Source organism: Dermacentor andersoni, chromosome 5 (assembly GCF_023375885.2).
Source record: "Dermacentor andersoni chromosome 5, qqDerAnde1_hic_scaffold, whole genome shotgun sequence".
Lineage (NCBI taxonomy): Eukaryota > Metazoa > Arthropoda > Arachnida > Ixodida > Ixodidae > Dermacentor > Dermacentor andersoni.
Window position 1 is genome coordinate 12,638,828 of NC_092818.1, and position 11,561 is coordinate 12,650,388.

Here is an 11,561-nt window from a genome sequence, read left to right on the forward strand (position 1 = left end):
TTTGGTGTTGAATAAGCCACAGTTAATTAAGACAGGTATTTAAGATTTAGCTAAGTAATGCACTCGAACCCACGACCATTAGTGGAAGTCGAACCCTTGACCTTTGGTGTTAATGAAGGCGATGTTAATTTAGGGAGCTGTTAATTGTAATATAGTTAATTAAGGCACTCGAACCCACTACATTTGGTGTTAATGAAGGCGATGCTAATTAAGGCACGGTTAATTAACATATAGCAATTAAGTCAATGGAACCCATCACTTTCGGTTGGAATCATACCCATGACCTTTGTTGTTAATGAAGGCGATGGTAATTAAGGTAGTGTTAATTAACATATAGTAAATTAAGACACTCAGACCCACGACCTTTGTTGTTAAAGGTGATGTTAATTAAGGCACATTTAATTAATATATAGTTAAAGCACTTGAACCCATGATCTTGTGTGGGAGTCGTGCCCGCGAACTTTGGTGTTAATGAAAGTGGTAATAATTAATGTACAATTAATTAAGATATACTTAATGCACTAGGACCCATGCTTATAGGCGGGAGTCGAACCTATGACCACTGGTGTTAATGAAGACGATGTTAATTAGGGTACCATTAATTAGTATATAGTTAATTAGGGCACTCGGACCCTTGGCCTTTGGTGGGAGCGGTTCTGATTCACCGTTGGGGGCAGTCTAAGAGACAAAAATGAAGAAAACGATATAACACAGCGGAAGCGCCGTGTACTCTGGAAACGATTCCGATTTATCAGGGCTAGGCCCAAAACAGCGACGTCATTTTCTTTTCTTTTTAAAGAGCACTGTGAGTTCGTGTTACCCCCGTTATCCCATTTGGTAAACAGTGCAAATATATAGCATATGCCTTCTTCTGCGTAGTTTGATTTCTCGGCTGTGTTAATTATCTTTAAGTGGCAACCGACAATTGTGCAGATTGACATGATCATGACAAGGAAAACTGCGCATAAGCGGCAGCGCCTATTTGCTGGAACACACTGTAGTACTTCGTTGCAAGTACAGCGTACGCCAGCGCACATTCCTGGCGCATACCACATAGGACAAATCCACGCTGCCGGGACATGTGGGTTTTTCGAGGAATCTTCGTGGGTCGCACGATCAACACAAGGCACGGACGACAGGAGTGCAACCCGCGCACATTAAACACACTACCACGAAAGCAAGACATGGACGGCAGCGGTGTAAGCTGTGCCACATGAGCAGATTTGATGCTTTCCGCCTGACACTGCTACAACGGGCATGAAACATCGCACACTGTACATGTGTCTCTCGGAGATCGCGTCAACGATGTCTGAGGCTATACATATGATGTTAAGGACAGCAGGGAGTTATTTAAAATGAAGTGACGGCGCAGGTAGCACCGGGACGAGCGAAATGCATAATTCACGGGTTTTAAGAGAGGTGACCGCAGCGTAAATCGTTCGAATAACGTCACAGCAACGGCTTTTAATAGGGATAACATTTTCAGATCTCGAAAGCCATGCTTTTGCTGGTTGCAGATAGCAGAAGCGATTCAAGTTGAAAATGCGTCATAAAATTTCTTTCTATGCCAAGCTATAGCTTACAATACAGACTTATCTGTGATCCTGTTTGTCTTGCAACAGCTATGCGCAGTTACGCAGCCGCACATATCCTCAGATGACGCTGTCCGAGGCATTGGCTGGCCCCAAGCAACCTGTTGGTGGCGCCGCCCACCACCCCGTTTCAAAAGGGACGCTCATTGCATCGATCCAATTAGCCTGCCGCTCCGTTTACAACGACTCGGTCGGGTGTGCGAGCTGCAACGGTGTAATGTACTTGTTTGATCGTGTGGTTTGTGTTTGCTGTAATGAAATGTGACTTAGTTCGCGTGCGCATAAGTGCCACACCTAGCTCGTGTCTCGCCGCAAACTCGCCGTATGAGTGGCGCGCCAGCCAAATGTACCAACGAGGTTCGTGCCACGGGGTCCGTTCCCTTTGTCTCTCGTTGTCGTGCAAAGTTGGGTGGACGTCGAAAAGAAATAATGCGTATTGTTAGCGTGCCACTGCTGGTTCACTATGCAGTGGCATGCATGCTGGCTGTAACATCGCAGCACCGGCAACTTGGAGGGTGCTTTTTGACCGCGTCGTACTATTAAAAAGGTGAGCAACCGTGCTTGCTAACTACGCACGTATTGTGCGTGCTTCTCGTGTGGGCATAGAGTGCCTTGCGAACGTAGGAAAGAGAACTCCCACGACAAGAGTGAAACCTATGTCGATGCTTACTGGGTGTCAGAGTTTAGTTTCCCGAATTTATTGCCATAATGCGGAATTGAAAGTCTTGAATTGAAAATCCTGATAAGCGTTTTCTTCCGATGAGGAAGATTACGTTCAGAAATAATCGTGTTGATCGGGCGCGCTTGTGCATGAGCTCCAGGTTTTCTGCTGAAGTCGCATGGTAACTGCTCATCTGCTTCTTGACCGATTCTTACTGTAATTACGTTTCCTCGCTTATAAATGACTCGACGTTGTTAATAATCTCTGCTTACAAGGCTTTCGGTTTACGAGCAGTATTAAGGAAAAATCTAAGCAATCACAGCGTGCTGCTGGCACAGATTTGTTTTCAAGGGGTGTTGCCATAACTTTGACGTAACTAAACGTTGCAGGGGAAAGTTGCTTAAAGTCATGAAAGAAAATCTAGAATTGTTATTTAAACAAACATTTATGTATGCGCTGCTGCTGGTGCGTGCGTGCGTGCACGAAATTTTGCTTTGTTGAAGGGGTCCCTGTTATCGTGACATTCATCAGTGACTTCGACTCAGTGACTTGTGCTCTGTTGCCACCCTGTACTAGTGCAGGCATTGCTTTCGTGGCTGTTTTTGCATGCTCCTCGAATGTGTTCACGATTTGACAGTCTTATTGTGCCACAGATATAAGTTAACACGTAATTCTCTTTTTAGTGGTGAAGCCGTGACCCCCTACAATGTCCACATAACCCATGGTTATGGCCGCAGCAGCACGGCGTGTAATCTGGATGGACATGTCAGGTATGCATTGAGTGTATGTGTTAACAAAAGTAGGATCTCGGTATCATTAGGTGATAAGTTTATCGACAGATTACTTAATGCAGCTTGCTAAATAGGCTAAATATTTATACAACTTTCTTCCACTTACTGCTTATTCGTGTTTGTAGTCACTATGCACACATCTTGTTCAGTGAAAACTACACCTCACATGTCCTGACGTTTAGTATTTTTCTCACATCAATCGCTTGGCTACAAGGTCAGTTTTATTTTCGTTTATTACACAGTATATCTTATTTTTATTTTGGTTTTATTTGTTTGAAACTGTTTCTTATGCTGTATATTTCTTATGCCGTATATTTCCATATTTTCCGTTTTGCTTATGCTACACATGTGCACTTTTTGTCCACATAAAAATTTGAAGTGTAGTGCGCCATATATGTCACAGGTCTAAGCACGCAGTGTGCATACCATTGTTTAACGTTGATATTTGCAATTATTTCTGTCTTGTTCTCAGAATAACTGCCACTGGCAAATACACATTTGATGAGCTCGAATTTCTTGAAATGAAATAGGAAGGCCAGTATTCATTGTGCTGCAGTTACCTAAGTATAGAGGTGTTTTCTGGTAAGCTTGCTGTATTTTCTCTCGCTTTCTTCATATTCTTTGCCAGCTGCCCCCATTCATGCTAGTAGGCATTGTAACAGTGAGTGCGTCTACTGCAGCAATGTCGCAGCTAGTTTGCACACGCTACAGGGTGCCAACAGATACACATGACATTCTTGTGTATTTCTGAGTACCAGCCATATCCACTCGGCGAAACTTGTAGGGTCAACTTGAATTTGCCGGTCAATTCATGTAACTTTTCAGGACAAAATTTACGCAGCGAGGGAAAGGAGACCATACATGACCTCGGCTAACAACTGACTGCTTAAGTTGATGGAAGGATTCACAAAATAGCACTGAATGTGCGCTTGTGTTGTGCACAAGTTAATTTTGGAGGGAAGGCATAAGTTGTAATAAAAAGGCATAAAATAGCGATAAACGGTGTTTGGTTAAAAAGTAAGTAAATAAGCACAGACTAATTTATATCCCTTGTAATTTAGAAAGGACGCCTTTCTTCATGCGTTGATAATGGGGGCTGGCTCACACTTAAGGTTATTTATGTGGTGTACCTGACTGATTTCTCTTGCCAATCTTCAACCATGGGTGAAAATAGATAAGCGCTCCTAATCCGGCCTGAAGTCCCATTGCGGATATGTGTGGCCAAGTCTGACGAGCATACTGGTCTTTTGAGTGAAATATGGTGGTCTCGAAGGTAAATATTTAGGCACCAGCCAGTCTGCCCTATGTACATTTTACCACATGTGAAAGGAATGCAGTACACTGCCTCTGACACGTACTGGACAAATTTGGTGCTATCATTGACCAAGCAAGCTTCGCTTGCCTCCTTGCCTTTCTCGATTCAGTTGTGAACTATTGTGAATATGCTGCCTACTTTATTTTTTCTGGAAATATATGTGCATAGCAGTACACAAGTGAATTGACAAAGGCACCCAGGCGTTGGAGGCTTCCTTAGTTAAAGATACCCAAAATTTGTCTCGTATCTGTCAGGGTAGTGTAGTCTATTCTTTTGGTCACGTGCATATTCGGTCCATTGTATATCGGGCATGCAGACTAGCCGGTGCCTCAGCATGCGCCTAGGAGGGCACCATAATTCATTCAAAGGACCAGTGTGTTCGTCCCATTTGACCATGCATTGACACGACAAGTTGTGCACTGGATTTATATTGTTCGTCTGTTTTGTTCGCCTATGGCAACCGATTGATACAACAAATCAGTGAGGAATACCACATATAAAAATGAGACGTGTGTCAGTCAACGCTGATTATGATTGCATGGCAAAGAGGAATACTCTCTTATGACATGGAATAGCAATCGCCATACTTATTAATTAAATTCTTGTTGTGCAAGATGATTTATCATGCTTCTATGCATTTGTTGTTAAACTTATGCCCTCCCTCTGGAACAGCGCTCAGGTGTAAACGATAAAAAATCCAGACATGGTGTGGTGTATTTCTTAATTGGGATATATGCCATCATACCGGCGGCCAACACAGGCATGACAGTAGGCTTGAAATGTACGAGAACTATACCAGTAGCTGATGCAAATATTCTATAACAACTGACACTTCGATGTCTCAAGGATGCATTGGATTGCCCGCACACGAGCACTCCTATGTTCATTTCCATCCCAAATAATGAGTAGTGAAAAGATTTTCCAATTCACGCTAGCAGTCCACAGACTGGTGTCCTTTGTCTAGTACAAAACGGTACAGCCGAAGTAGTTCACATGTACACACGCCACAGCTGATCCACGTTGCACGTTGGCACATCCAAGAGCGATTTCCGCTTACTGTAGTTACTGCTGTACCCATAGGCCACACATTGGTTCCTGAACAACTTTGTGTGAACCGACATGACGTAAATTTTTCGCAGAACTAGCTATAACATCTCCACATCGTTCTGTAGCAAACGATACAGCGTGTATTTCTGTGGTTGATTGCCAAGTTTTGTTAATTTTCTATTTTTTCTACCATGCAGGGTACACATGCACTCACTTCAAGACGACGAGCCTCCACCTCAAGAACAGCCTCTCCCCAATGATAAGTAGCGAGATTAAATGAAAGGAAAATACCACATCCGTAACCAGACTGATTCTGTGTTTTCCTTTCATTTAACCTCCTTCTGCATGTAAGGAAGCATTGATAAACCCAATAAATGTTTTTGTTAAATTTCTTTCGTTGAGTAATGTCTAACATGCAGCATATGCACGGGCCCACGTACATGTCAAAAGCGCTGCACCTTCGCTGGACATACATACATCCATACAGGCTGCATGCATCAAACACCAAAGACAGTCACGCACAGGTAACATATTTAAATAAGGTCTGACTGCCATTGGGACACACCAGAAAATGTTACCACACGTGGTGGCCAATTTCGTTATAGCAGTGCTCTGAGCACCAGCAGTCTAATGTATAAGCTCATTAGAGATTCATTAGGAAGACACGAGAAAATCACCAGAAAACTGCTTTGAAGAGCACATTAGGAAGACATTTCATGCTCACGAGAACAACACTCATCAAGAATTCAACAGAAAGATGGTGGCCAATATGTATTAGAATTACATTACGAATACATCAGAAAATTCCAAAGAAACTCATCATAAAGTCTAATGGCTGTGATGTCAAAACTCATAAGACTTTCCTGTGAAACTCATCTCATATTTTCTTAAGGGAACTTGCCCAACAACGCATTCTGTTAAACAAGTTGTTGCGCCAGTGCGTATATGAGCTTTCATTTTGGAAAAGAAAGTGGTTGTCACCGCATGTAAACACTACAGTTGAGTCGCCAAAGAAAATCTTTTTAAAGTTAGTTTTTCCTTCAGAGATGCGTGTGCACATTTCAATTTCAAGCGCATTGCCAAAATGAATATGGTTACTATGTTATGAGACATGCTACAAAATAATTAGAACAGAAATATAAAACTTACTGAATGTGTCTGTGGGCACACATGGCACGACTTGGCAGTTGGAGGATGGAGATGCTCCACGTTTTGCTAAATACGAAACATTCTTGGAATCCTGTGGACACAAGCAGACATCACCATTCAGCCACTTGGTATGTACAAGGGCCACAGAGTCGCCTTCCTCTGGAAACTTGACGATCGCATACTGATCTCCTTAAAGAAAAATAATATATGTATTGTACAATTCTGTATACAGGAGTTTCTTCGTCATTTACATCTTCGGACGCACAAGAGAAAATACAACCAGCTTCTTTTTGAATGGAACTCGCATGAATTTTTCTGAGACCCATGTCAGAGGCCAACACTGCAGCGAAGAAGGCTTGGACACAATCAATATTCCCAGTGCTGATGAGGGACAAGGTGTCAGATATACGTCATCTTTCTTCAGGAACTTCTTTCCAATTATGTATGGCATACCTTGTGCATTATGGGCGAAGTTCTCCACCACAACTACACTTCCATCAAGGAGCTTGCAGCAGTTATTCCTCCCACTATTGTCTAAGACAATTCCTTCTGCAAACGTTGCTTTTTTGAACTGTGGCCCTTGGCAAAGGGGCGCAATAGGTACAGTGCTCACGGAATGAAACGCGTCAATTTAGGGCTAAGTAATGCGCATACTTTCGCTTCAACCGGCTGCAGTTCGTGTCACATCGACGTATATCTGGCGCGTACACTTACATCGGAGCCCTCGTCACCTTTGGTGACCAAATTCCTAGCGACATGACATTGTGCTCTCGCGTACTTTGCACATATGTAGGGTTGTACTAAATGCTCCGTGTCCTATTTCAATCCGTGAGCACTGTACATCTTCATGTTGTGCAGTGAGCGGAGGGGAACTGCTTATAGTCATTTTCTTTCTGCACTGAAGCTTCTTTGTTTCAACAATTCTCTGAAAGTTTCTCCAGTAGGTGCTGCGGCTTTCTCAGAAGCTTTTTGATGGTGTCCATGTGGCTCTCAAACGGAAATGCACTCCATGAGTCCAGTGGCCCCACATGTCTTGCATCACTGGCAAGGTGGCAAAGCCGATGTACATTAGGAGATATACGCGGCTGACCATATATTTCTGCAAAGCCTCTAACAGATAACTTAAAAAGCTCCTGAGCATAGTCGAGCTCGGCGGCTACTGTGCTTTGTGATGCAAGCATGATTGTTGCTAAATGAAGGCAGAGAGGGTTTTCATGCATGCCTTGTGGCACTACAGAGAACAACACCAGTGGACCACTATAAAGCACAAAAAACCTGAATTCTGTCGCTTTCCAGCGATCTATGTCATGTAGGCCTCTTGGACCTCGGTTGAAGTCGGATGGTACAAAAAGAGGAAGCTCTGTTTGCTTGGCCGAAATACAATTTTGTACAGAAGCCCTTTGTTCAATCCGCTTAGGACCTCGAAACCACATCATAAGCAGTTTTCGCATGCATCCTAGACACACGCGATGCATATAATCCAGTGGCACATCTTTGACCAAGTCAACTGGCACCTCCTCAAGAACCGTATTGCCAATATGGTGTTGCTCTTGAAATCGGCCTGGAAATGTGGTGTTGGTGCGCAGATTCCCACTTTTTGCCGGAAAGCACACTCTCCCTTCACTGTAGAGGCCTTTCACAGTGCCTATTGTACAGCTGTCGTGCCCAGTGTGGTTTCTTACACTCAGGATAAATGCTCTTGCAGGTGCGACACAGATGACGGAATTTTTCTGACAGGTATAACCTGCGCGCCAGAACATATGCCAGAGCTAACGATTTCCTTAACTTCATAAACAAACTGACAAAGAAACTCATTTGCATCATTTAGTTTTTTCGCGGCAATGAAGCCAACCACAACAAATCGGTCATGAGCTTCGATTTTCATTACATGACAAAGTATCGTCCAAAATTATTTTCTCGAGTTCTTTGCCGGGGGGAGCCCATCAACATGACAATTGAGAGCAAGTTCCAATGGTACATGCTTTGCTATTTCTAGCAGTTGACGAAGAGGGTGCACGATACCAAAGTAGTAGTACTGCCCTCCAGCTATGTTGACTGTGTTTAACGACTTCCTGAGCTTTTCCAGCAGTGTTCTTGCTGATCGTGGAAGACAAGAAATACATTCATGACCACGCAATATTCTCAAAAGGGCAGTAACTGAGCTGTGGGAACAGCTATACTGAATGGCCCATGCTTGTAACTGGACGCTGAACGGCGCGACATCGTCTACCTCAGGTTGCTCTTCTAGCTGCACAGTCATTTGTTTCATTCGCTGCTGTAGGCACTCAGAATCTGAACTGCTGCTGCAGAACACGGAGTCGTGCTCGACGGCAGGCCGCTCACATTGGTCCGATTCCGATGCAACATCGCTGAACAATCGGCTCCCATTAGCAGCGTCAAGTTGATTGCTCCGAGTACTTTCTCCAGAGCCAGAAAGGTACACATTGTTGTGCTCGCTATTCGAGTTTGCGATGGATTTAAGATCATAAAGAATTCATCTGCTCTTCGGTTCCTCAAGCGGCGAAACCATCAGTCACTCGCTGGCATGGTGCACAAGAGTACTTATCGCTAACTAAGCGCAAAAAAGTAGTCGTCTCTAGAATACCGCAACAGACTCCTCCGCTTAAGGTTTTTACTTCACTAACAAATAAAATGCACTCACTCCCTTGTTCCGATTCCGAAGGCATGCCTGCGAAGAACAACATAGTGCAACGGAGGCCGCTGCAGACTCGGCCGCGGAAAGTACAGAAAACGCGCGAGGCGCTGACGGCTGACTGGCTTTCGTCTTGGACGTGACTTGACTTTGTTGCATGCACAACGTTGCCAGCATTAGCGAATCTCAAAGGCCTTGTTTTTATGCGCAACAAGTGCTGGAAGCCTCCGAGATTGCATTTTGTTAAGAGCTAGCATTCGTCTGCGCCATGTATGTTTCCGGCTCTTCGTGCACAGAGCCGACTAAAGCACAGCCTAGAAAAACATGAGAAAAAGGTTGTTGGGAAGCGCAAAAACGTAAAGAAAACTCCTCTGAGAAATTCTGCGATAGTAAGTAAGCATTGTATAGAAGGATACACCTTAGTGTACAGCTGTTGGCAACCAAGACACACGGACCACGCGGGGTTGTGTTATTCCGCCTACCAATCACAGAAGCCACAGAGGCAGACAACACCGTCGTCATGCGACCTTTTGAAAATGGCGTCGTTCTTGGTACCTCCAGAACGTGTGCTGTTCTTGAAGAGGCTTTTTATCGGAGGAAGCGATGAGGTGTGCAACAGACATGGACAAAGCATACGGAGTTTGAGCATTTCAATCTTCAAAAGTCCGCGGTACAGTTCATTTCACTGCTGACCCCGTTTTGCTTATGAAGCTTCACTTCCAACTGAAGTCAAACTTTGCAATACATAGTTGCAGCAATGCAAGCGTTTTATTTCAGTTCAATAAAGAACTACGCTTTCACCGTTCTGCTATAATAGACGAGCGAAAACGTATAAAATTACGCGCTTATAACTTTATTTTTGTGGTTACCATCTTACTTAGGTAACAGGGAAAGTTTGAAGAACGAAATATTTGCAGCCTCGTGGAGGAACAGTGGCTGGCGGTTATGAGGGCATGGGATCGGTCTTTTTCTGGGGCGTCCCATCAAGCTTGTTACCTCTATTTTAGTATAAGCTTCAGCATTCTTTCCTTGAAAATTTGCATAGGTTTAAGCCTGCTTTAGCTAAGCTGAGGCTGTTCCAGGCATTGCATTACGACCTAAATTGCCCATCCACTTCCGCGACCCTGGTCGGCCTGGTATTGCGCTACCACCGGGTTCAGCCGACGCATAGCGTTACGTTACGCCAAGTATTGTTATGGAGCGCGTAGGTCAAGTGCTACAGACGAACAGAAAGGCAGATTTTGGGGGGAAGCTTAGCCGATGAATGACTACACGCACTAAAAAAGAGGTGCCGGTCGCCTTTTCCCACACAGCGGCTGAGCAGTAGGACCGGATCGACGTTACACCTGCACCCGTCTGGCGCACGTCTAGAGGGTACATGCACCATCTATCTCAGATGTACGCTGTCTTAATGAATATATATATATATATATATATATATATATATATATATATATATATATATATAAAAATATATATCATCAGCCTGGTTATGCCCACTGCAGGGCAAAGGCCTCTCCCATACTTCTCCAACTACCCCGGTCATGTACTAGTTGTGGCCATGTTGTCCCTGCAAACTTCTTAATCTCATCCGCCCGCCTAACTTTCTGCCGCCCTCTACTACGCTTTCCTTCCCATGGAATCCATTCCGCAACTCTTAATGACCATCGGTTATCTTCCCTCCGCATTACGTGTCCTGCCCATGCCCATTTCTTTTTCTTGATTTCAACTAAGATATCATTAGCTCGCGTTTGTTCCCTCACCCAATCTGCTCTTTTCTTATCCCTTAACGTTACACCTATCATTCTTCTTTCCATAGCTCGTTGCGTAGTCCTCAATTTAAGTAGAACCCTTTTCGTAAGCCTCCAGGTTTCTGCCCCGTACGTGAGTACTGGTAAGACACAGCTGTTATAAACTTTTCTCTTGAGGGATAATGGCAACCTGCTGTTCATGATCTGAGAATGCCTGCCAAACGCACCCCAGTCCATTCTTATTCTTCTGATTATTTCAGTCTCATGATCCGGATCCGCAGTCACTACCTGTCCTAAGTAGATGTATTCCCTTACCACATCCAGTGCCTCACTACCTATTGTAAACTGCTGTTCCCTTCCGAGACTGTTAAACATTACTTTAGATTTCTGCAGATTAATTTTTAGACCCACCTTTCGGCTTTGCCTCTCCAGGTCAGTGAGCATGCATTGCAGTTGGTCCCCTGAGTTACTAAGCAAGGCAATATCATCAGCGAATCGCAAGTTACTAAGGTATTCTCCATTAACTCTTATCCCCAATTCTTCCCAATCCAGGTCTCTGAATACCTCCTGTAAACACGCTGTGACTAGCATCGGACAGATCG

General features: G+C 44.1%; 1 long non-coding RNA gene across 1 annotated transcript; it reads left to right on the forward strand.

The window, feature by feature from the left end:
- Positions 1-1,780: 1,780 nt before the first annotated feature.
- On the forward strand, positions 1,781-5,798 carry LOC140218319 (uncharacterized). Its single transcript, XR_011894580.1, has 3 exons — positions 1,781-2,139; positions 2,937-3,023; positions 5,604-5,798. It is a non-coding gene; the product is annotated as an uncharacterized lncRNA (long non-coding RNA).
- Positions 5,799-11,561: the final 5,763 nt, after the last annotated feature.